We start from the raw sequence: 19,303 nt of genomic DNA on the forward strand, positions 1-19,303 counted from the left end.
ACAGCTCCGGTTTCTACTGTCTCTGTAAGCACTCCTCAGACATCTTTACCGTTGTCTGGATCTACGATTCAAACCACGGTCCAGATGCCTACAGGTCAGCCTGGTATCAGTACGGTTGTCACTACTCAACCTCAATTTGTTCATCAACCGTACCAGAGACAGTACCAACATGGGCAAGCTGTCCAACAGCCGGTTTACCAATATCAACCGTATCCTGGGTACACTTATCAACAACCTCAACAACCCCAGTACGGTCTGGTTAATCCTGGTTTTCCAGGAGGATATAATATCCCTAATGCGACTCCTGTTCCTAGTTATCCTGGATATCCTCCTTCTGGGACTGGTCTTGTGACCCAGAGTTTTAGAGATCCTAACCGGCAGTTACCGTTTATCGCAATTTTGGATTTACCAGACTTGACGCGCCTAACGAACGATCCAATTCAATATCTTCCGTTCTGGCCGCCAATGCCAAATAAGTTGCCCAGTGATATACCCAAGTTCGAAGGTAATTCTGGAGAGGATCCATCCAATCATGTGATGACTTACCACCTCTGGTGTGCTTCAAATTCTATCTCGGATGATTCGATCCGCTTACATCTTTTCCAGCGTACACTCATTGGTCTCGCGGCCAAGTGGTACATTGAGTTACCACGGGCCTATTTTTACAATTTCAGCCAGTTAGCTACCTCGTTCTTAACTCACTTTCAGTTGCCGGTCAGATATGATAACGGCACGGAGTTATTAACTTCACTAAAACAATCGACGTCCACGTATATTTCTGATCACATTCATGAGTGGAGACGTCGAAGAAGGCTAGTGAAAGTTTTTATCCCGGACCAAATCTTAGCTGAATGGTTTGTTAAATCATTATTACCGAAGATTACTGAAGATGTAGCTAAGGCCGGAGTAGTTACTGAGGAGCAAGTCATTGCTCAGGCGCAATACCTTGACTTAGTTTATACTCAGTCGGGTACGTTACACGAGAAGATTCCAGATCTTCTAAAATCGAATCAAATCGATGTTGCTCCTTCGGGATCTCATGCCGCTGATGGTATGATTGGTATCGTGAATACAAAGAGCAAGAAGAAGTCTTCCAAGGCTTCAACTACTCCTATAATCACTTTGCCCGATTCTCCGACAGGAGAGTCTTCTCCTGAACTTTCTGCCGATATTCACGCTGTAGAGTCATCTACGGCTAAATCAAAAAACGGTGGAAAGAAGAAAGGAAAGAAGAAGGCTAAAGCAGACAAGGCTCCAAAGGAGAAAACGGAAAAGTCGGAAACCAATGACGAAAAGCGCAAACCTCGATATCCTTGTCTTATCTGTGAAGAGGATCATTTTATGAGAGATTGCCTCCATCGGGCCGAGGTTGTGAAAATAGTCAAAGGTTCTCCCACTCCTGCTGTGTTAAAAGATCCATTTCCAAAGCAGGAAAGTAAAATGATAGGTTCTTCCTCGACTGCCAATGAAGAACCCATTTTGATGATGTCTCATGTGAGGATTGCGACTCGATCGCAAGATTATGGTAGTAAGAATCCTGTTGATGGTAAGGAAGCAGAATCTTCTCATTCTATTCCATCAACCTCAGCTCCTGGTTCCGATCCACTACAGATCGAAAAACCTAACCCAGACTTAGTAATCAAACCGCCCGCCAAGTGTGTACTTCGAAGGTCTGCTTTCAGTCCACATTCAAGAGCGGCCCAGAATTACAACATTGTTGAGGACTTAGCTGTTTCACCCTCAGCAATGTCGGCTTTAGAAGTGCTGCAATCATGCCCAGCACAACGAAAATTACTTTTGTCGGCTATCGGAGCTGTTGATGTTCAGGACCCGAACCTGGTAATCTTCGATCTAGAAAATAGTACACCGCGTCTACCCCATCAAATGGCTTTCCAAATTCCAGTGATAGTAAAAAACAGGCCTATTCATCGGACTGTGATTGATGAGGGAGCTTCTACGTGTATTATGTCGATTCAATGTTGGAGATCGCTTGGTTCTCCTTCGTTGAACCAATCCCCGACCATCCTTAAGGCCTTTGATGGCCGTGGGTTCTGTCCGTTTGGTATTCTACAGGAATTGCCTATAGGGGTAGAAGGTAAAACCATTAGTCTGGATGTGGAGGTGGTTGATGCCCCTCTAGACTACAACCTTCTTTTGGGTCGAAGTTGGTCATATGCTATGACAGCAGTCGTTTCATCGGTCTTCAGAGTAATAAAGTTTCCATACAACGGTAAGATCGTGACCATTGATCAGCTGACATACTTTTCATCCGACCCAGCCTCTTCAGAGAGTATCCAGCATGTCGGTAAGACGACAATCCCTTATAGGGACGTTGGTGTAGGTTTAGTTAAAGATTCCGGTTTACTGGGAACTTTTCCTTTCCCTCCAATCAACGCAGACCCTTCATTTGCATCGATTCATATGATTACATCAGACAACATTATTTATGATGATCCTTGGATTGTCCCATCTGAATCTGAAATAGACTAATTCGGTGATGCTATGCCTTTGAGTCCATATGAAATTGCTTATGAAGCCGACATGTCTTTTAACGACTCGCGTTCAACCGAAATCGACCAAATGAATGTGGTTAGTGAAGAATCACTTTTCACATCAACCTTAGAACGGATAGCGTTTCCCGAAGTCGTGTCATCTGACGAGAAACTTCGCGAAATCCTAAGTGTAGACGATCTACCATGGGAAGATCTTCATCACAGATCTTCGTTTTTACCTAAGGATGATGTTTTCGAAAATGATTTTTCATCTATCTTTACCGCTGAATATGTCAAAGACGCTCAGAATCCAACGAAACATCCTGATTCAGAGTTGAATTTAGGGAATATTTCTCGCACTATTCCCATTGATATTTCAGTGAAGCCCGGAATTGAGGAAAACATTCATATAGGTGCCTCATGTACAGAAGATGAAATCCGAACTTACAAGGCCCTATTCCAAGAATTTCATGATGTGTTTGCCTGGTCCTACGAGGAAATGCCGGGAATCGACCCTGCCATTGTTGTTCATGAAATAAAGACCTACCCGGATGCTAAACCCGTCCGGCAACGGTTGCGTCAAATTCACCCTCGGAAAGCGGCTGCGATTAAAGCAGAAGTCGAAAAGCTGTTGAAAGCAAGTTTCATTTATCCAATCCCGTTAACGGATTGGGTATCGAATATTGTTCCGGTCAACAAGAAACAAGGAACAATAAGAATATGTATCGACTATAGGGATATAAATCGAGCTTGTCCAAAAGACAACTATCCTATGCCTTATATCGATCAAATTATTGATGAATGTGCCGGAAGCAAAACGTTTTCCTTCATGGATGGTTTTTCGGGCTATAATCAAATCAATATTCTACCTGCTGACCAACCAAAAACGGCATTCATTTGTCCATGGGGGACATTTGCTTATTGCAAATTACCTTTTGGACTTAAGAATGTCGGGGCCACTTTTCAACGGGCGATGTCTTATGCATTTCATGACATCAAGCACATTGTGAAACCGTACCTCGATGATTTGCCTGCTCATTCTTTACATCGAGCTGATCACGTTGTCCACTTACGAGCAATCTTTATGAGGTGTAGGCATTATCGAATTCGGTTGAATCCCCACAAGTGTGTGTTCTGTATTGAGACGGGTCGATTACTGGGATTTGTTGTTTCAAAAGCCGGCATTCGCGTCGATCCCTCGAAGGTCAAAGCTATCATCAAATTGCCTCCTCCTTCGAGTTTGCGCCAACTCCAAAGTTTGCGAGGGAAAGCGAACTTTTTACGCCGAGGTCAATAAAGGTTTTACACGGTTGTTGAAATAGAACTCTCAATTCTTTTGGGATGAGATTTCCCAACAATCTTTTGATGCACTTAAACACTCGTTGACCCATGCACCGTTGTTGCATCCTCCCAACTACAACCAGGACTACTTCTTATACCTCGCAGCTTCACATTCCACTATTGGAATGGTGTTAGTTCAAGAAGATGAATTCAGAGCGGAACATGTGATATATTATCTTAGTAGGACATTAAATCCCACTGAGCTAAAATATTCGCATGTGGAGAAATTGGCCCTGGCAGCCGTTCAAGCTGTCCAACGTTTTCGTCACTACATTCTTCTCCGTAAAACTACAGTCATTTCGGATTGCAACCCTATGATTTATATTTTGACAAAACAACTGCTAGGGGGCAAGTACTCTAAATGGATCGTTATCCTGCAAGAGTTCAACTTGGAGTTTGAGAAGTCCAAGTCTAAGAAATCCTTAGTTTTTGCGGAATTTATGTGTGATTTCCCGCGTGCTGACACAGAAACTGTGGCAGAGGAGTCCATTGCGGACAAATCTTTGTTTCTTATCATTACTTTAGATCCGTGGTACGGGGATATAATCATCTATCTCCAAACCCAAACCTTTCGGCCTGAAGCTTCAAAGTCGGAACGTCGAAAAATTCGGTTTCAATCCCAGCAATACAAGATTATTGGAGATACACTTTATCGCTGGGGGGCAGACTTAGTTTTTCGACGTTGCTTAACTCACGAAGAGGCTGAGAGGGTTTTGAATGATTGTCACTCTGGAGCATGTGGCGGTCATATGTCTGGGTATGCCACAGCTCAGAAGGTGTTGCGCGCTGGCTATTTCTGGCCGTCTATGTTTAAAGATTGTATCATTGCAGTCCGGAAGTGCCACAACTGTCAAGTGTTTGATCGCAAGATGCGCGCACCACCTGCTCCTCTCCACCCTATAATTGCCGTTGGTCCATTCGCCAAATGGGGTATCGTTTTTACTACTTGTAACCCTCACTCGGCCGGGGGGCATGCGTATATCATCCTCGCGGTTGATTATTTTACTAAATGGGCCGAGGCGATGCCTACATTCGACGCAAGCGGCAAAACAACTGCAGTTTTCGTATTCAATCATATTATAACTAGGTTTGGTGTCCCACAAGCAATCATCACTGATCATGGGAGTCATTTTCGAAACACCATGATGACTGAGCTTACAAGCCAGCTTGCTTTGCGCCATGATAGCTCTACTCCTTATTATCTGCAAGCCAACGGTTTGGTTGAGTCTATCAACAAAGTTCTGGTTATCATGATCCGACGAACCATTGGTATTCATCGGTCGAATTGGCATAACATGTTATTTTCAGCGCTGTGGGCATACCGAACCTCAGTGAAAACCTCAACAGGGTTCACTCCTTTCCAGCTAGTTTATGGCTTGGAAGCTGTGTTACCCATTGAATGCGAAATCCCATCACTTCAAATGGCTGTCGAATTACTTCCAGCTACTTCCGAAGAGGAGAAGCGTTTATTATACTTAGCTAAATTAGATGAGACTCGACGTGACGCTGCAATGGCAATCGAGACTCACGCAAAGCGAATGAAAGATCAGTATGATAGAAATGTGACCCCTCGAAGTTTTTCGGAGGGAGACCTAGTGCTATTATATGATCAAGCTAACGATAAGCTAGGTGCTGGAAAATTCGTTCCTATGTGGCATGGACCCTACATTGTAAAGCGAAAGCTAGCAAAAGGGGCTTATGAGCTGGTAGATTTTGATGGGGACTCTTTGGGTAAACCCAGAAATGGACTTTACCTAAAGAGGTATTATGCTTAAATGGTGGGTATGGAGAATTTTTAGTTAGGTTAGGTTTTCTTTCTAGCTAGTATGTTTGATTAGTTTAGTTAGTGTGCTTAGCTTAAAGAGGGTGTTTTTCGTCGTTATTCTGGCTTATCTTGGTTTTACTCTTGATATTGCAGATGGCGACGCCTCTCCAAACATACATCGGATTTGTTGATGGTGCTTGTCGTAGTACACGGAGTATCTCTTCCGCAGCTTGGGTTATCTATTCGCCCTCTGACGAGTTAGTTTCTATGCATGGGGTAAGCCTCGGTCAAACAACGAACAACATTGCAGAATACAGTGCAGTGGTTGAATTATTATCCGAATCTATTTCATTTGGAATTCGACGTTTGATAGTGAGGTTAGATTTTGAGCTTGTTGTATTACAGCTTAATAGAGTTTATGCCATTAGAAATCTTGTGTTATTAAGGTTGTTTTTTAGAGTGCATCTCTTGGAACGTGAATTTGATTACATTGAATATCAGCATATTCCAAGGTCTTTAAATACATTAGCAGATGCAATTGCTTCTCGAATGTTGGACAGACATTTACGATAATCATGCAAGTAAATTTAAAAAACATTTCATCATATGTTAAACAAGATAAGCCGGTAATAGTGATATATATATAGATAGGAGTGTGTCAAAAAATATACATCGTCTTCGATCATAGGTTGAAAAACACCTTATGATCGGCAAAAATGATAAGTACAAAAAGCCAAAAATGTCATATGTGTCTACAAAAGTGACTAGCCAATCACTGGTGGTGCTCCCTATACGACACCACTGCACGGGCTACCTTACACAAGAACCTCCTAAGCGGCCCAGGGACTGCGACTACATAGCGCTGAAGTCTGATAGGAATATCATCTATAGTAGTCTCGGGTATATCCACCGTCAGACGCTCTAGATCCTGCTCCAACTCAGCTAGTGACTCTGCAGCCGCGTCCTGTGGAGCCGGTACCGGTGCAACTGGATGTCTCCTCTCAAAAGGCCGGAGGTTGGCTGGACGCTGTGGACCAACATCTACATTTTGAAAATTTTTACTGTCAGTTTTGAGACGATATATATAAAAAACAAAAAATATATATATAATTTGAAAACTTGTGAAAATAAAGTACCTCTGTCGTCTCATTGTTCTCCCTGTGGAAGAACCATGTCCGGATCACCTCGAAAATCTACTCCGGCATACGGAAAGTCCTGGATCGAAAAAACCTGGTCCTCTAACCAGTGAAAATAACTATCAGGGAATCGAACAACCGCCGCGCCCTCGTCAGGATGCCGGGCCATCACCGTAACCCATCGTATCAGCTTTGGCTCCCGAGGACCCAAGATATCAACAGTGAGTTGCTGAGGGATCAGCATCGGAACTCTCTCTAAGGCAAAGCTCACAACTAGAGGCCCATATCCAAAGGTCTTCAGTTGTCCGTTCTTTGCCCTAGTCAGTTGGCCCTTCATATTGGCCGACACAGCATCACACCAGTTGAAAATGGTGCCTTGGAAACAGTCAATCGCCATCCGCATTTGGGACCCGGTGGCAATATGTAAAGCGGCTGCACCGCAAATTCTGGTAACCGTGAAAGCTATAACCTTGAGTTCACGCAGAGATATGTGTTTGATTTCTACGCCTTTCGCATGGTGTTGATTGGGTATGCACCAATCTGCCCGGAGACTAGCAAGGGATTGGCCACCCAGCCTAGTCCCGGCTAGATTGAGTTGCTCACCCCTATTTGGCAAGCCAGTGAGAAAGTATATGTCAGAGGGCTCTATCTCGAGCTGGTGCCCTCCGATGTAAAAGCATTGCTCATGAATGTTCCATCTCTCAACCAGCCACTCCAAGAATCTCACCTGAGCCCTCATGCCAGGTATGGCCCAGTATTTATATAGTCCGCATGCTTTTAGGGCATCAATGGAAGGTTGATGATTAATTGAGGCTAAATCAACGTCCTCGTGCTCTCTTTCTCTCCAATCCAACATGGTGAGTGCCCTACACACCAAGAAACAAATATTAGATTTAGTTTGGGGAAATTCAAATGGTTATTTTGGGGTTTGGGGTTTCAAATTCCGCACTTCGCGGGGGACGCACCCCGCGTTTAGGACACAGAGCGTCGGGACACAGCTGGCCTGAAGGTGGGCTGCGTACCCCGACCTTTTTCTTGTGTAGGAAAAGGTCGAGGGACGCAGGTCACCCTTAGGGCACCTGCGTACCCCGCAGAGCGGACTTTAAAACCCAAAACCCCCCAAAAACCAAAACTAAAACCTAAAACAAAATTTTAATCGGATGAAATTGAAGAGGAGGATGTTGTGAAATACCTGGAAGAGACGACGTTCGATTCTGACGGTCGGATTCTCCGCAGCGACCACGGGAAGTTTCTTGCCAAAAGCCCTTTTTTCAACCTCAACAGTAAAATGGTAAAAATGACATGGTAAAAAGTCTTTTTATAGGTTTTTTGGATGAATGAATGCTAGGTTTGTTTATTTTTCACCATGGAAGGATATTTTTCAATGCATTTTTGCCTATCTTAAACAGGTATGAGTAATGTGTCGTTTTTGTGCAGGACAAAGGGATTTAGAGGGAAAATTGTCATTTTTCATGAACCAAAATATCAGAGTCATATTTTAAAGCCTTTTCTGACTCCTAAAATATGAAAAGATTGCCGAGCGTTTCTTTTACACTCGTTAAAACGGAATTAAAAGACGGTCCCCTTATAGCTCTTTTCTGACCGTAAAATCAGGAAAAGATTGCCGGGTTTTTGTCGTTTCAAACTCGATACTGGAAATAAAACGACGTGTCCTTGATCGCTTTTTACTTTTCAGGTCAGTGGCACTAATTATGAAAGTACTCCTTGGTCGCAAGATCAAGCGGTTCCCCAGGTATTATTTTATACTTTTTCGGGCTTGAGGGACACAAATCTACGAAAAAGTTCAACTTGGAGTCTTCTTAAGTTTTTTAGACTCTCTAAAATTGAAAAACGCCGAGTTTCTCCTATACTGGACTCGTTAAAATTTCACAGTAAAGGACCTGTTCAATTACAAATAGGAACGAACCACTCCTTCCTAGGGTTCGAATCAAAACTAGGTTGGACTCATCCGAAGGATGAGCTTATAATCAAGCATATGTTATCCTCCTCAAGCTTGTTAAAAATAAAGAGGTACTTGCCATAAATGGTGGGGGAAAAGAGAGAAGAATGAGCCTATTCGTTATCTTTTGTCTCAGAAGAAACTTTATTACCACTCTTGGACACGACACTTTTCATTCACCTAGGTTGGGAAATCCTTCACCTCACAGTTGATCAAACCACTTTGAAAGTCTTCAGCCGGGTTCCGGGGATTAACTTTGAGTCGTTTATCACCAAACCATCTGTCATGTCGTTATGTGTTCAAGAGGTCTGCAAGAAAAACTTTCATCTGCAAAATACTTGTCATCTATTTGACCATCCCTGAGTCAGTCCTTACAGCAACATTTCTTCAACTTGAACAATGATTTCGTGTTGTGGGCTTGCCTGCAATGGGTCGCTTTCTATCGACATCAACACATTATCTAGAGAGATGACTTAGAAATCGTCACTACCTTGAAGTCTGCATGCATCAGTGGCAGGTTTCTCGCCTTTGACGTCAGTTTACATCATTGACTTTCGATCGAAGGATTCCGTGAATTGTTCGACATCAACTCATTCATTCACATCTCATGGATTGTACTAGGTACTTTGAGAACTATTGACATTACTGGTGGTCTCTCTCACACTTGTTAACAGTTTACATCATCGACTGGTAATCAAGTGGTTTCTACCATGTTCGACATCAACTCATTTATTCGCATGGCTAGAATCGTACCAATTCGGGAAGTAGAAATGAAGACCCTGGATCTAGTTTCCACCATCCAGGCTGCAAGGAGTTTTGTATTCATTATCTAAGTAGACTAATCATAAACAGATGGTTGCGCCCATAGTGTGTCTACAAAAGTCTATGATTATGATGTACTGCAAGATCATTCCTATATCAGAGTAGTTAGTTTGTTAGTTAAAGTTTTGATCTGAGTATGGGAATGCCTACCTCAGTGATGATATAATCTTATACATGTATTTTGTGTTGAAAATTTCAGGTTCTAACCAGGGTCTCCACGGGACAATCCTTGAAATGATAAAGCGCTTCACCCTTCCTAGATAATACAAAACCCTAATCTATTTTAGGCTTCTCACTTTAGGGGGCAATCTGTTACACTAAAAAATGTCACCATGGCTATTTACAGTTAGTATGTCTCTATCAACAGTCATGCTATCCTCTTAGGCAAGTCTTATGCCTCTGCTCTCCATGTCAAACTCCAAAAAGAGAGAAAGTCTTTATAAATGTATTCATCTCTGGGTACGCAGGTTCTCTCAACCTTACCTGCGGGTACGCACCCAATGCTCACAAAAGTTGCGTACTTGTACACTCTGTATGTAAAGGGGCAGGTGCGTCCCCCTGTAAAGGTCAAAATGCGCAAGTTTCATCTTCAAAAAGTTACTTGTGGTCATTTCTAGAGCATTCTAGAAGGTTGTTCGACGTGTATTGAGCGCCTCCAGATGGTTCATGTACCCCTACCAAAGAGGAACTTATCCCATCAATAAGGGAGCTATCCCATCCAAAGAGGGGATTATCCCATTGATGGTGGACCTGAATAACTTCCTCTGGATCACTATAAATACAGGCATTGGGCCAGAAGGAGAGGAGGTTGAAAGCTAAACATTTCTAAGGGTAAATGCTGCAGGAATTAGGACTCCCATTTAGAAGCTTGTGAGGAGAGATTGCCATCTTTGCTTATTCTATTTGGAAGTGGGTGAGCTTTGTCAATGTAAAGGAGAATTCTTGATGGACCCTGGGAGGGACTTGAACAACACCAAGGCTCAGGTTGTAATTGTTCCTTTTGTTTCCTATTAATGCAAATGAGTCCATTCTTCTCAATAACTTGTTATTTATGAGTTGTTTCATGTACTCCTTGGTCTATGTGTTAAATATGTGTTATTCTATGAGATTATCAAGTGCTATTTAATCGTTTGATTGTTAGTGGATGCAGGTTTCAAAGTTAAGGAGGAGCTCATCCGGATCAGTGGGACTGGACTGCTACAACAGCGTTGGACTACAGGTAGGATCTAAACACTTGATTTCTTATATAGTAAATGCATGTTTAGAAAAGGATTGCTCTTGTTTGTCTTGTTTGTCACTAGAGAGTCTTAGGCTCCTAGGGAGGTTGGTTGTGTCCGCACTATCGACTCTTTCCGCCTGACAATATGCTTGTTGTATAACTCCACCCTTTGATGAATCCATCGCTATGTGATGTTTTAACGAGTCTAGCAAAGGCGAAACTCAATCTTGTCTAGATGGACAAGTTTGTTGCTATTTGATGTTTTAACAAGTTTAACGAAAAATATAACTCGGTCCTTTTCATGTTTAGGGAGTTTGAAAAGGGACAAAAAGAAAACTACACAAGTTCCTTTTCGTAGATTTGTCTCTCAAGCTCGAAAAATCATAAAACAATACAAGAGAGAACCTATTGACCATGTTCAGTCAACGTATTCATTTTTCGTAGTTAATCTATCTCAACCTGAAAAGGGGTTAAACTTGTACAAAGTAGATGTCGTTTCCAATCTGTTAACGAGCTGAAAAGGAAAAGCGCTCGACAATCTTTTCATATTTTGAGTCTGAAAAGAGATTAAAGAGGACTCCACTTTGAGGAACGAGTGGTGTCTAGGGTAGAAACTGGTTTCGGTGATGTTGAAACTTCTCAAAACATGTTGATTTATGTGAAGAGGCTGGCTAATAAGATAACTCATTGCAATTGTTCCTCAAAAAGGGTAAAACAACCAAGTGAAAGCGTATGATGGGCCAAAGGGATGGCAGCGATCGGATGAAAACAACCAAAGCTCATTTGATGAAAGAGGCTGATAGAATGGCAATCACGAGGGTTAAAAATGGAAATGGGTTCATTTTTGGACAAGCTTGAACCATGGGAAACTATGCTTGGATTCAGTTTCATGTTTACACAAGCTTGAAACGAAAAACTATGCTTTGATTTAGTTTCATTTTTACACAAGCTTAAAATGAAGAAATATTCTTGAATTCAGTTTACATGTCCCCAACATGATGAAAGGGAGAATCTCCTGTAATGATATGGAAGTTGCCGCAGTGAAGCAGGACGGTTATCCAACACCTTTTTGGCTTCGTCTAGATAGGGACAAAGGTGAATGGGGTGGTTCGGTTCACATAACCTACAGGGAAACTTAACTTTACCACTAGGTGCATGCCCCCCAAGCTTCATTACATTCACCTAAGTGGACTACTCATGGCTATCAAGTGGATGGAATGAAGGTTCATTTACGAGATCAAGTGAAAGATTAGATTGGTATTTTATGATATCTAATCAAACGCTCGAATTGGAAGTTTTCTCTAGGGGACCTTGTTTCATTTTTAAATGAGCTTGACACAAGACAAGGAACTCTGCTCAGATTCCTTATTTCATTTTATAATGAGCTTGACACAAGGCAAGGAACTCTGCTCATACCCTTTGTTTCATTTTTTAACTAGGTCGACAATGGACCAAGAACTATCCTCATGGACCTGTTTCATTTTTTTAATGAGGTTGACACAGTAAAAGAACTATCCTCATTTCTTTGGTTTCATTATTTAACGCGGTTGACACAAGACAAGGAACTATCCTCATTCCTTGTTTCATTTTTTAATGAGCTTGACACAAGACAAGGAGCTATGCTCTCGAAGGAGAGATCTGGTTCCAATGCCCCCAATACATAATGTACAACATCACAGAACTAATTTCTAGTTGACGTAGGCATGGAATGGGTTGCCACATAATTAACCCATGGAAGGGATGATACCATTGGTACAAAAGGACCATTTAGGGAAGATGGTTGACTGGAAGCAATATTTCAACTAGAAAATGAAAGTTGGTCAATGGTGACAACTTTTCCTTCATGTGGGAAACAAATCACTCAAAAGAGTGTTGAAATAATAGCTCCCATGTCATAAAAATAGTTTCACCCAAGAATTAAATTGTAATCTAAAGTTCCTGGGACTACCATCACATTCAGATAAATGATTTTTCCTTGCAAAGTAATAGGTAACTGAGGAAGGATCCCTAATGGTTGACTAGTTCCATTATTAAAAGCCAACAGATTCTGGGTAATAGGCACAAGTGGCGGTGAACCGAGCACTTTCTAAGTAGTTGAAGAAAGGATACTCACAAATGCACCCTGATCTATAATAGTGCCACATACAATCATATTCCAAACTTGTATTATGATCTGGAAAGGCACATAAGAAGGAAGACAAAATCCTGCTAGTCCATTCCAATGAAAGGAAGTGACTAGACTACTTGGATGGGGTACCGTAGAAATAGGAGAATTACACACTTGAGTTACGAGAATGGGAGGATTTTTCTCCTGTCTTGGTGGAATAGGAGGATTCCCCCAACCTCACTTGAATCTAAAGAAACGAAAAGAACCTGAGTGATATCATATTCACTCTCTTCGGGAAAGGTAGGATTAATTGAAGGTGAAATCGGGTCAACTATTACCTTAACCTATTGATTTTGGTCGGGTATAGACTCATTGGATTCACATTCAGAGAGAGTAGGTTTGACCGATGGTTGATTTGGGTCAGTCACTTTATCAACTAGTGAAGGATTACGGGAGAGTTTCCTGTAACCAGATGGGAGTCGCTGCGAAGAAGAAAGACGGTTATCCAACACTTTTTTGGCTTCATCCAGATAGGGACAAAGGTGAATGGGGTGATTCCATTCACATAACCTACAGGGAAAATTAACTTTACCCTTCTTTCCATGAACTTTACTACCACTAGTTGATGATGTGTCACGAGCATGATCTTGAGATGTTGATGACATAGGATGATGTGAATGAGAAGACCATTCTTCTAAGATCCGAGGAATATCAGGACAATTTCGAAGAAGATGGTCTCCCACACAAAGTTTGCATGGATATCAAACTTTGTGAGGCTTGATGCATGGTTTTTAATCAAATGTTGCATTCAAAGAAATGGTTTCTTGGTTGCCCCTCTGCTGAATTTGCTTCTTCTTCTTCTTCTTAGCCACTTGGTTATTAGTACCAATACTTTCACCAGGCGAAGAAGAAAAAAGGGAGGAAGAAAAAACCGAGGAAGAAGGCAAAGGGTCAACTTTAGGATCAATTGGAGGTTGATTTTGTCCAGTTGGATGTGTACTTGACTGTGGAGAAATCATGACATTTTGAACCAAGGAGGTTGAAAACAACCATATTGGCAAGCCAATGGTAAATCCTGGAAGAGACAATGTAGCCATATAGGGAGCACCAATATTTGCGAAAGGAGGAAAAGGACTAGGATTCCCATCAAAAGGAATTCCTTGATCGGTGGACTCCAGATTTGTCGCCATATGTTTCAACCTAAGATCAACTAAGGAGGGAGTGTGGAGGATGTTATCTATGGTCAATCAATTTTATTTTAATCAAAGTAGCATAACAAAACAAAAAAGGGATAATGTAGGCAAAATGTTTATCAAACAACTGTGAACTACAGAATACCTCCTCGAGAACCAATAAGTATAGGCAAGCAATCTCCCCAAATGTTGTGTTCGGTGTATCACAGTGTACAAGGCAGCTGACTTGGTTACCTAAGGATGGATAGAAACCTAGGTTTGTTCTCCCATATATACCCAAAAATACGAGGAGGCCCAATTTGTATAAGTGTTGTCTAATGCAAAACCGCACAGTGAGAGCATTCACATATACTTTACGTACTGTAACACTGCCCTATATACCTAAAGGTACATGGACGAGCTACGATATACTCTCCTACGTGGAATGAGCTATCACACTCGAGATGTATTGCAGACAATTTAGCAACAACTGCTTTGTTTTATGACATCGGAACACGTCTCTAGCCTAGAACCACTAAATGTTTTTCGTTAGGTGACAACGCTCCATTAGGTAAATTAGGATAAATTTTAAGTTGATATTCTTTAGAATTTTCCTGTCAAGGTTCAGCACGTGATGTATGTTTGCAATTCCTAAAATGAAACTAATATGATAAGCATTATTTTCATTCAATTGAACAATGAAAACCTTAGCTAGTAGGGATAGAGCAATCAGATCTTTGACAAAGTGCAAAGAGCACATGTAATGCAAATTCCCTAGCTGTTCCTTTCAATAATTCACAAACTACAATATGAATGACGCAAGTTTTTCTTTTCAAATCCCTTAATGTTATGATGAACAAAAAGGAAATATACACATACAATCAATCAATATTTCACAAGAACGAAGACTTTTATGACAATTATGTTTCAAAGGAAAAAGAAGACTTTTACTACACTTTCTTTCAAACGAAGATTAATCAATTATATTCTAATTTTGACTATAGATCGATAATGACAAAGAAAACATTTAAGAAACATTAATCAATCAAGTCAAAGTAGGGCTAGACAAGGAGATAAAAAAATTGTTTTCTGAGACATGCCATTCATTGATCAATCAAAAATCAATCAAACAGAGGAAATTTGGTAAAAAAATTCAATCCAAAGGTGGGAATGTGACCTAAGGTGGATCAACGAAGGTCAAAGAGGGCCTAACGGCACTACAGAGCATTGTCTCTCACTCAAGGGTGCTCTGCAGAGCACTGTCCCCTTACCAAGCATGCACTAATTCCTAAGAGGACACTCAAGAGTCATCTAACCTCAAATTTTGACCAAAATTCAATGCAAAATAGCTGAAAGACTCTCAATGAACACAGTTAGGGTCTACAAGAATGTCTTAGGAGGTGAATAAGCTACTAGGAAAGGTGATAGTTCCCCAGTATGGTCGCCAATTTATTTTGGAGAATTTGGTATCTACGGATAAATACTAATTCCCTAGATAAGTAGCTATATCTAGAACAGTAGTTTAAAGTGTTTTAGACTTTTCCTATAAGAAATAGATAAGATGGGACGATAGAAGACCTACTTGAAGTTTCTCTTTCCTCTCGTCTCCTTAGTATCGATCCTGTCGCTTCTTCCTGTACTTAATCCACTTGAGAATTACCCTGTAAACACAACCGAAAACAAAGAACCAATCAAAGCATACAATCTAATGAATATAAGTGAAAGGAATCAGATACAATTTGAACATATAAGCATTATGAAACAATACAAACATATGGGAAAAAGGTTCAAAAACTTTATTAGATAGAAGAAGGAATTATAACCATTGGTGTCTAATTCAAAGCCATTCCTTCAACTCAGATCCCATCCACATCACATCAAAAGCATGACAAACTTGTAGCATTATAATACTTGCTTCAAAGCCAAATCTCACAACAGCATTATCTCCTTACAATTCAACATAATCCCACCCTTGATCACTTATATCAGTGGTCAATTTGTAGGAATATGAAGGAGGTTTTATCATAAATTGTGGCATTGAATGGCCTTCCATACTTAGAATTAGTTCCATGGAGGAAGGGATGAGAGGATAGGATGCACCTTAACTCATTCCTCATCCATTTTCGAGCTCATAGGAGTCAATAAGTGAGGGAACCTTCTATATGACTCCAAAAGATAAGAATATTCCCCAAACCCTATGTGAATTTCGCTCATTCTCTCCTAACGCAGGTGAAAAGAAGCCTAAGTGCTCTGTAAAACACCCTGGTAGTGGACTCAACTACTCTACAACGCACCTTTATAAGGGCTTACCTACACTGGTCCCTCTAGAGGCTGTTTCTGGATGTCTTCAAGTCATGAAAATGTATGGGAAGGAGGCATTGAAAGGGGTGACCTGTTTAGGGCATGAAGCAACTGAAATTAGGGTTTGATGAGCCCTAAAACATTTATCTAGATGATGGGTTGATGTGCCCAAATGGATCTGTAACACTACTCCAAAATGAATCTTACTTGGACTTTGCATGAATCTGGAAATCAAACCTACTGCATGCATAATATCAGGCTTAGTGATAGTAAGATACAAAAGGCTTCCTACCAGACTCCTATACGATTGAGCATCTATCTTTTCAGCTCCATCTTCTACAAAAAAAATTCATTTGTATTCATGGGTGTGCTCATGGGTTTACAAATTCCCATTTTCCATTTGTGAATAAGATCTAAAACATGTTTTTCTTCTAAAATAAAAATTCCATCATTCATTTGTGTCACTTCTATGCCAAGAAAATAATGAGGCAAACCAAAATAAGTGATATGAATTTAAAAAAAAATGCAACAAATTACATATATAACCATAAATATAGAGATGCAACAGAAATAACACGTCCTTCGATTAATATCAAATAATGAAATATGCTTACAAACAGTATGGAAATGAGACTAGCTCAGCGATGGTAGCTTATCTTTGAGAAGAGATGTGGTGGCTACATGCCTCTGAATTGAGTTACAATGATCATCAAGGGCCCTTTTATTATTGAAAAACAAGAGAAAATTGTAAAAAACCAAAACCCTAACCCGAGGAGATGTAACACCAAGAGTTTATGGGCCCCGTTGGGGTTAGTTGGGCATCCTTGGGGTCATGACTTGTTCATATTTTATTTGTTTGACACACATGATACCCTGTTGGAAAGATATCTCTGAGGATTATCACAAAGAAACAACCTATCAAAATTTGTTGGTAGTAGATTGCCAAAAAACGTCGTTTAGGGCCTCAAAACGGCTTTGAAAGTTTAGGACTTGAAAATATGCTAAAAATAGTGAACTATGCTACAATTAAGGAAACTGAAAAACTAAAAGAAACAATGGTGGGAATCCAAGTGGAATTGGCAAGTGGCCACCAATATCTACCTGGATCATTCCTCCCTCCTTGGGAATCAATGATCCCCATTGTCTTGAGTTCCTCCATGAGATGGGGAAACTTCTGCTGAACTTGGTCCCTGGTGAGCTACTTGGCCTAGTGAAGGAGTTGGACTACTTTGACAACTCGGTACAGTTGTGTCTTTGGCTGGCAAGTGTTATTGATTTGCATGTCCATGATCCGATCAATTGCAACTTGTTCCATGCAATATGGATTTAACTCTGTTGGTGTGAGATTTTCTGCAATGTGAGATGTGTCTAGTAATGGTGGAAAGTATGGTCGAAGGAGATCCACATTAAACACTAGGTGCAGGCCAAGGAATGGGTCAATGCTGAGCTCAAAATAATTATCTCCCACAACCTTGGGGATGGTTTATGGCCCATATCGAAGCCGACGAATCTTGCGGTGGGGTCCAGTGAGGCACTCCTTCTGCAAATGTAGCCAAACTTTGTCGCCTACCTAGAACTTGTGTGGTGCCCGATGTTGATCATGTCACTTCTTGTACTTAGCATTGGTTTTTTCTAATATGTCATGGACCTGTTGGTGGATGTGTTGAATATTTTCAATGAAGCTATTTTCCTTGTCGACTTTGGACTGTACATGAGCCGAATCTCCCTGAGTCACTGCAACTATGGCCACATCAATGGGACATAGTGTTTGTAATCCCAAGCGCACCTAAAAAGGGTTGTGGCTAGTCGAGCTGTGGAGAGCTCGGCTGTAGTGATGTTGGATATAGGGAAGGCTCTCATCCCATGTGCGTGGAGGAATTGAGTTGAACATGTGCATACTGTGTACGCTCATCCTGTTGACGACCTTTGTCTGGCCATCAAATTGGGAATGGAAAGTTGTGGACTTAATGAGCTTAGTGTCCAACATCGACCAGAGACTAGACCAAAATGTACTGAGGAACTTGCTGTCCCGATTTGAGATGATAGACTGTGGGATCCCAAAGTGTACTTGCACTCATTCAAAGAAGAGTTCAACAATGGCTTCTTCTGTGATACTCTTCCTGCAGGTTTCCATAATGACCAGCTTCGAGAATTGATCAATGACCACAAAAACATAGTTGTTTCCATGCTTAATAGAAGGAAGTCCTGACATGTAATCCATTGAGATGGATTCCCAAGGTCGACTAGGGGTAGGCAACAGAGTATAGAGACCTTGGTTCTTGATGTTTGATTTTGCGATGGCATAGACAATGCAGGATGTGATGTAATTCCTGACATCTTGTCAAATATTCAACCAATAGAAATACTTCTACAGTACTTCCACTGTTTTCTTGACCTCAAAATGCCCAGCGGCCCAACTACAGTGCACTTCCTAAATCATCTTTGCACACTTGCTTGAAGGAACACAAAGGTGTCCCATATGGCATAACAGAGCATCCTGGAGGTGAAAACCTGAAACTTTTTGACCCCCCAAGAGCATATGGTATGTGTGGCTGAATTCTATGTCACTTTTGTAGAGAAGTGGCTAATCAGAAGTCTCATTCCCATAAGAGTTGAGCACGGTAGTTAACGCCATGATCGATTGTTGGTTGAGGCAATTTGCAACATTATTTATTCTATCCTTCTTGTACTTGATATTCAAATGGAACTGTTGCAGGTATGTGAACCACTTCTGATGGCGATCATTCTATAACTTCCCTTGCATTTATATGAATTGCAGGGGTCGGTGGTTTGTGTTGATGACTATTTCCTTCTCCAAAATGTAATGCCTATATTGTCAGCAGGCCTCCACAATGGAATACATCTCTTTATCATAAGTGGAATACTTCCAAACCGTGTCTAAAAGTGTCTCACCATGATATGCCATTGGATGCCCCTATTGAGTAATGACTGCGCCAATAGCATAGTCAGAGGCATCTATCTCCATCT

This window comes from Pinus tabuliformis, chromosome 2_2, assembly GCF_031772625.1.
Source record: "Pinus tabuliformis cultivar Carrire ecotype Pingquan chromosome 2_2, CPIR1, whole genome shotgun sequence".
Taxonomy (NCBI): Eukaryota; Viridiplantae; Streptophyta; class Pinopsida; order Pinales; family Pinaceae; genus Pinus; species Pinus tabuliformis.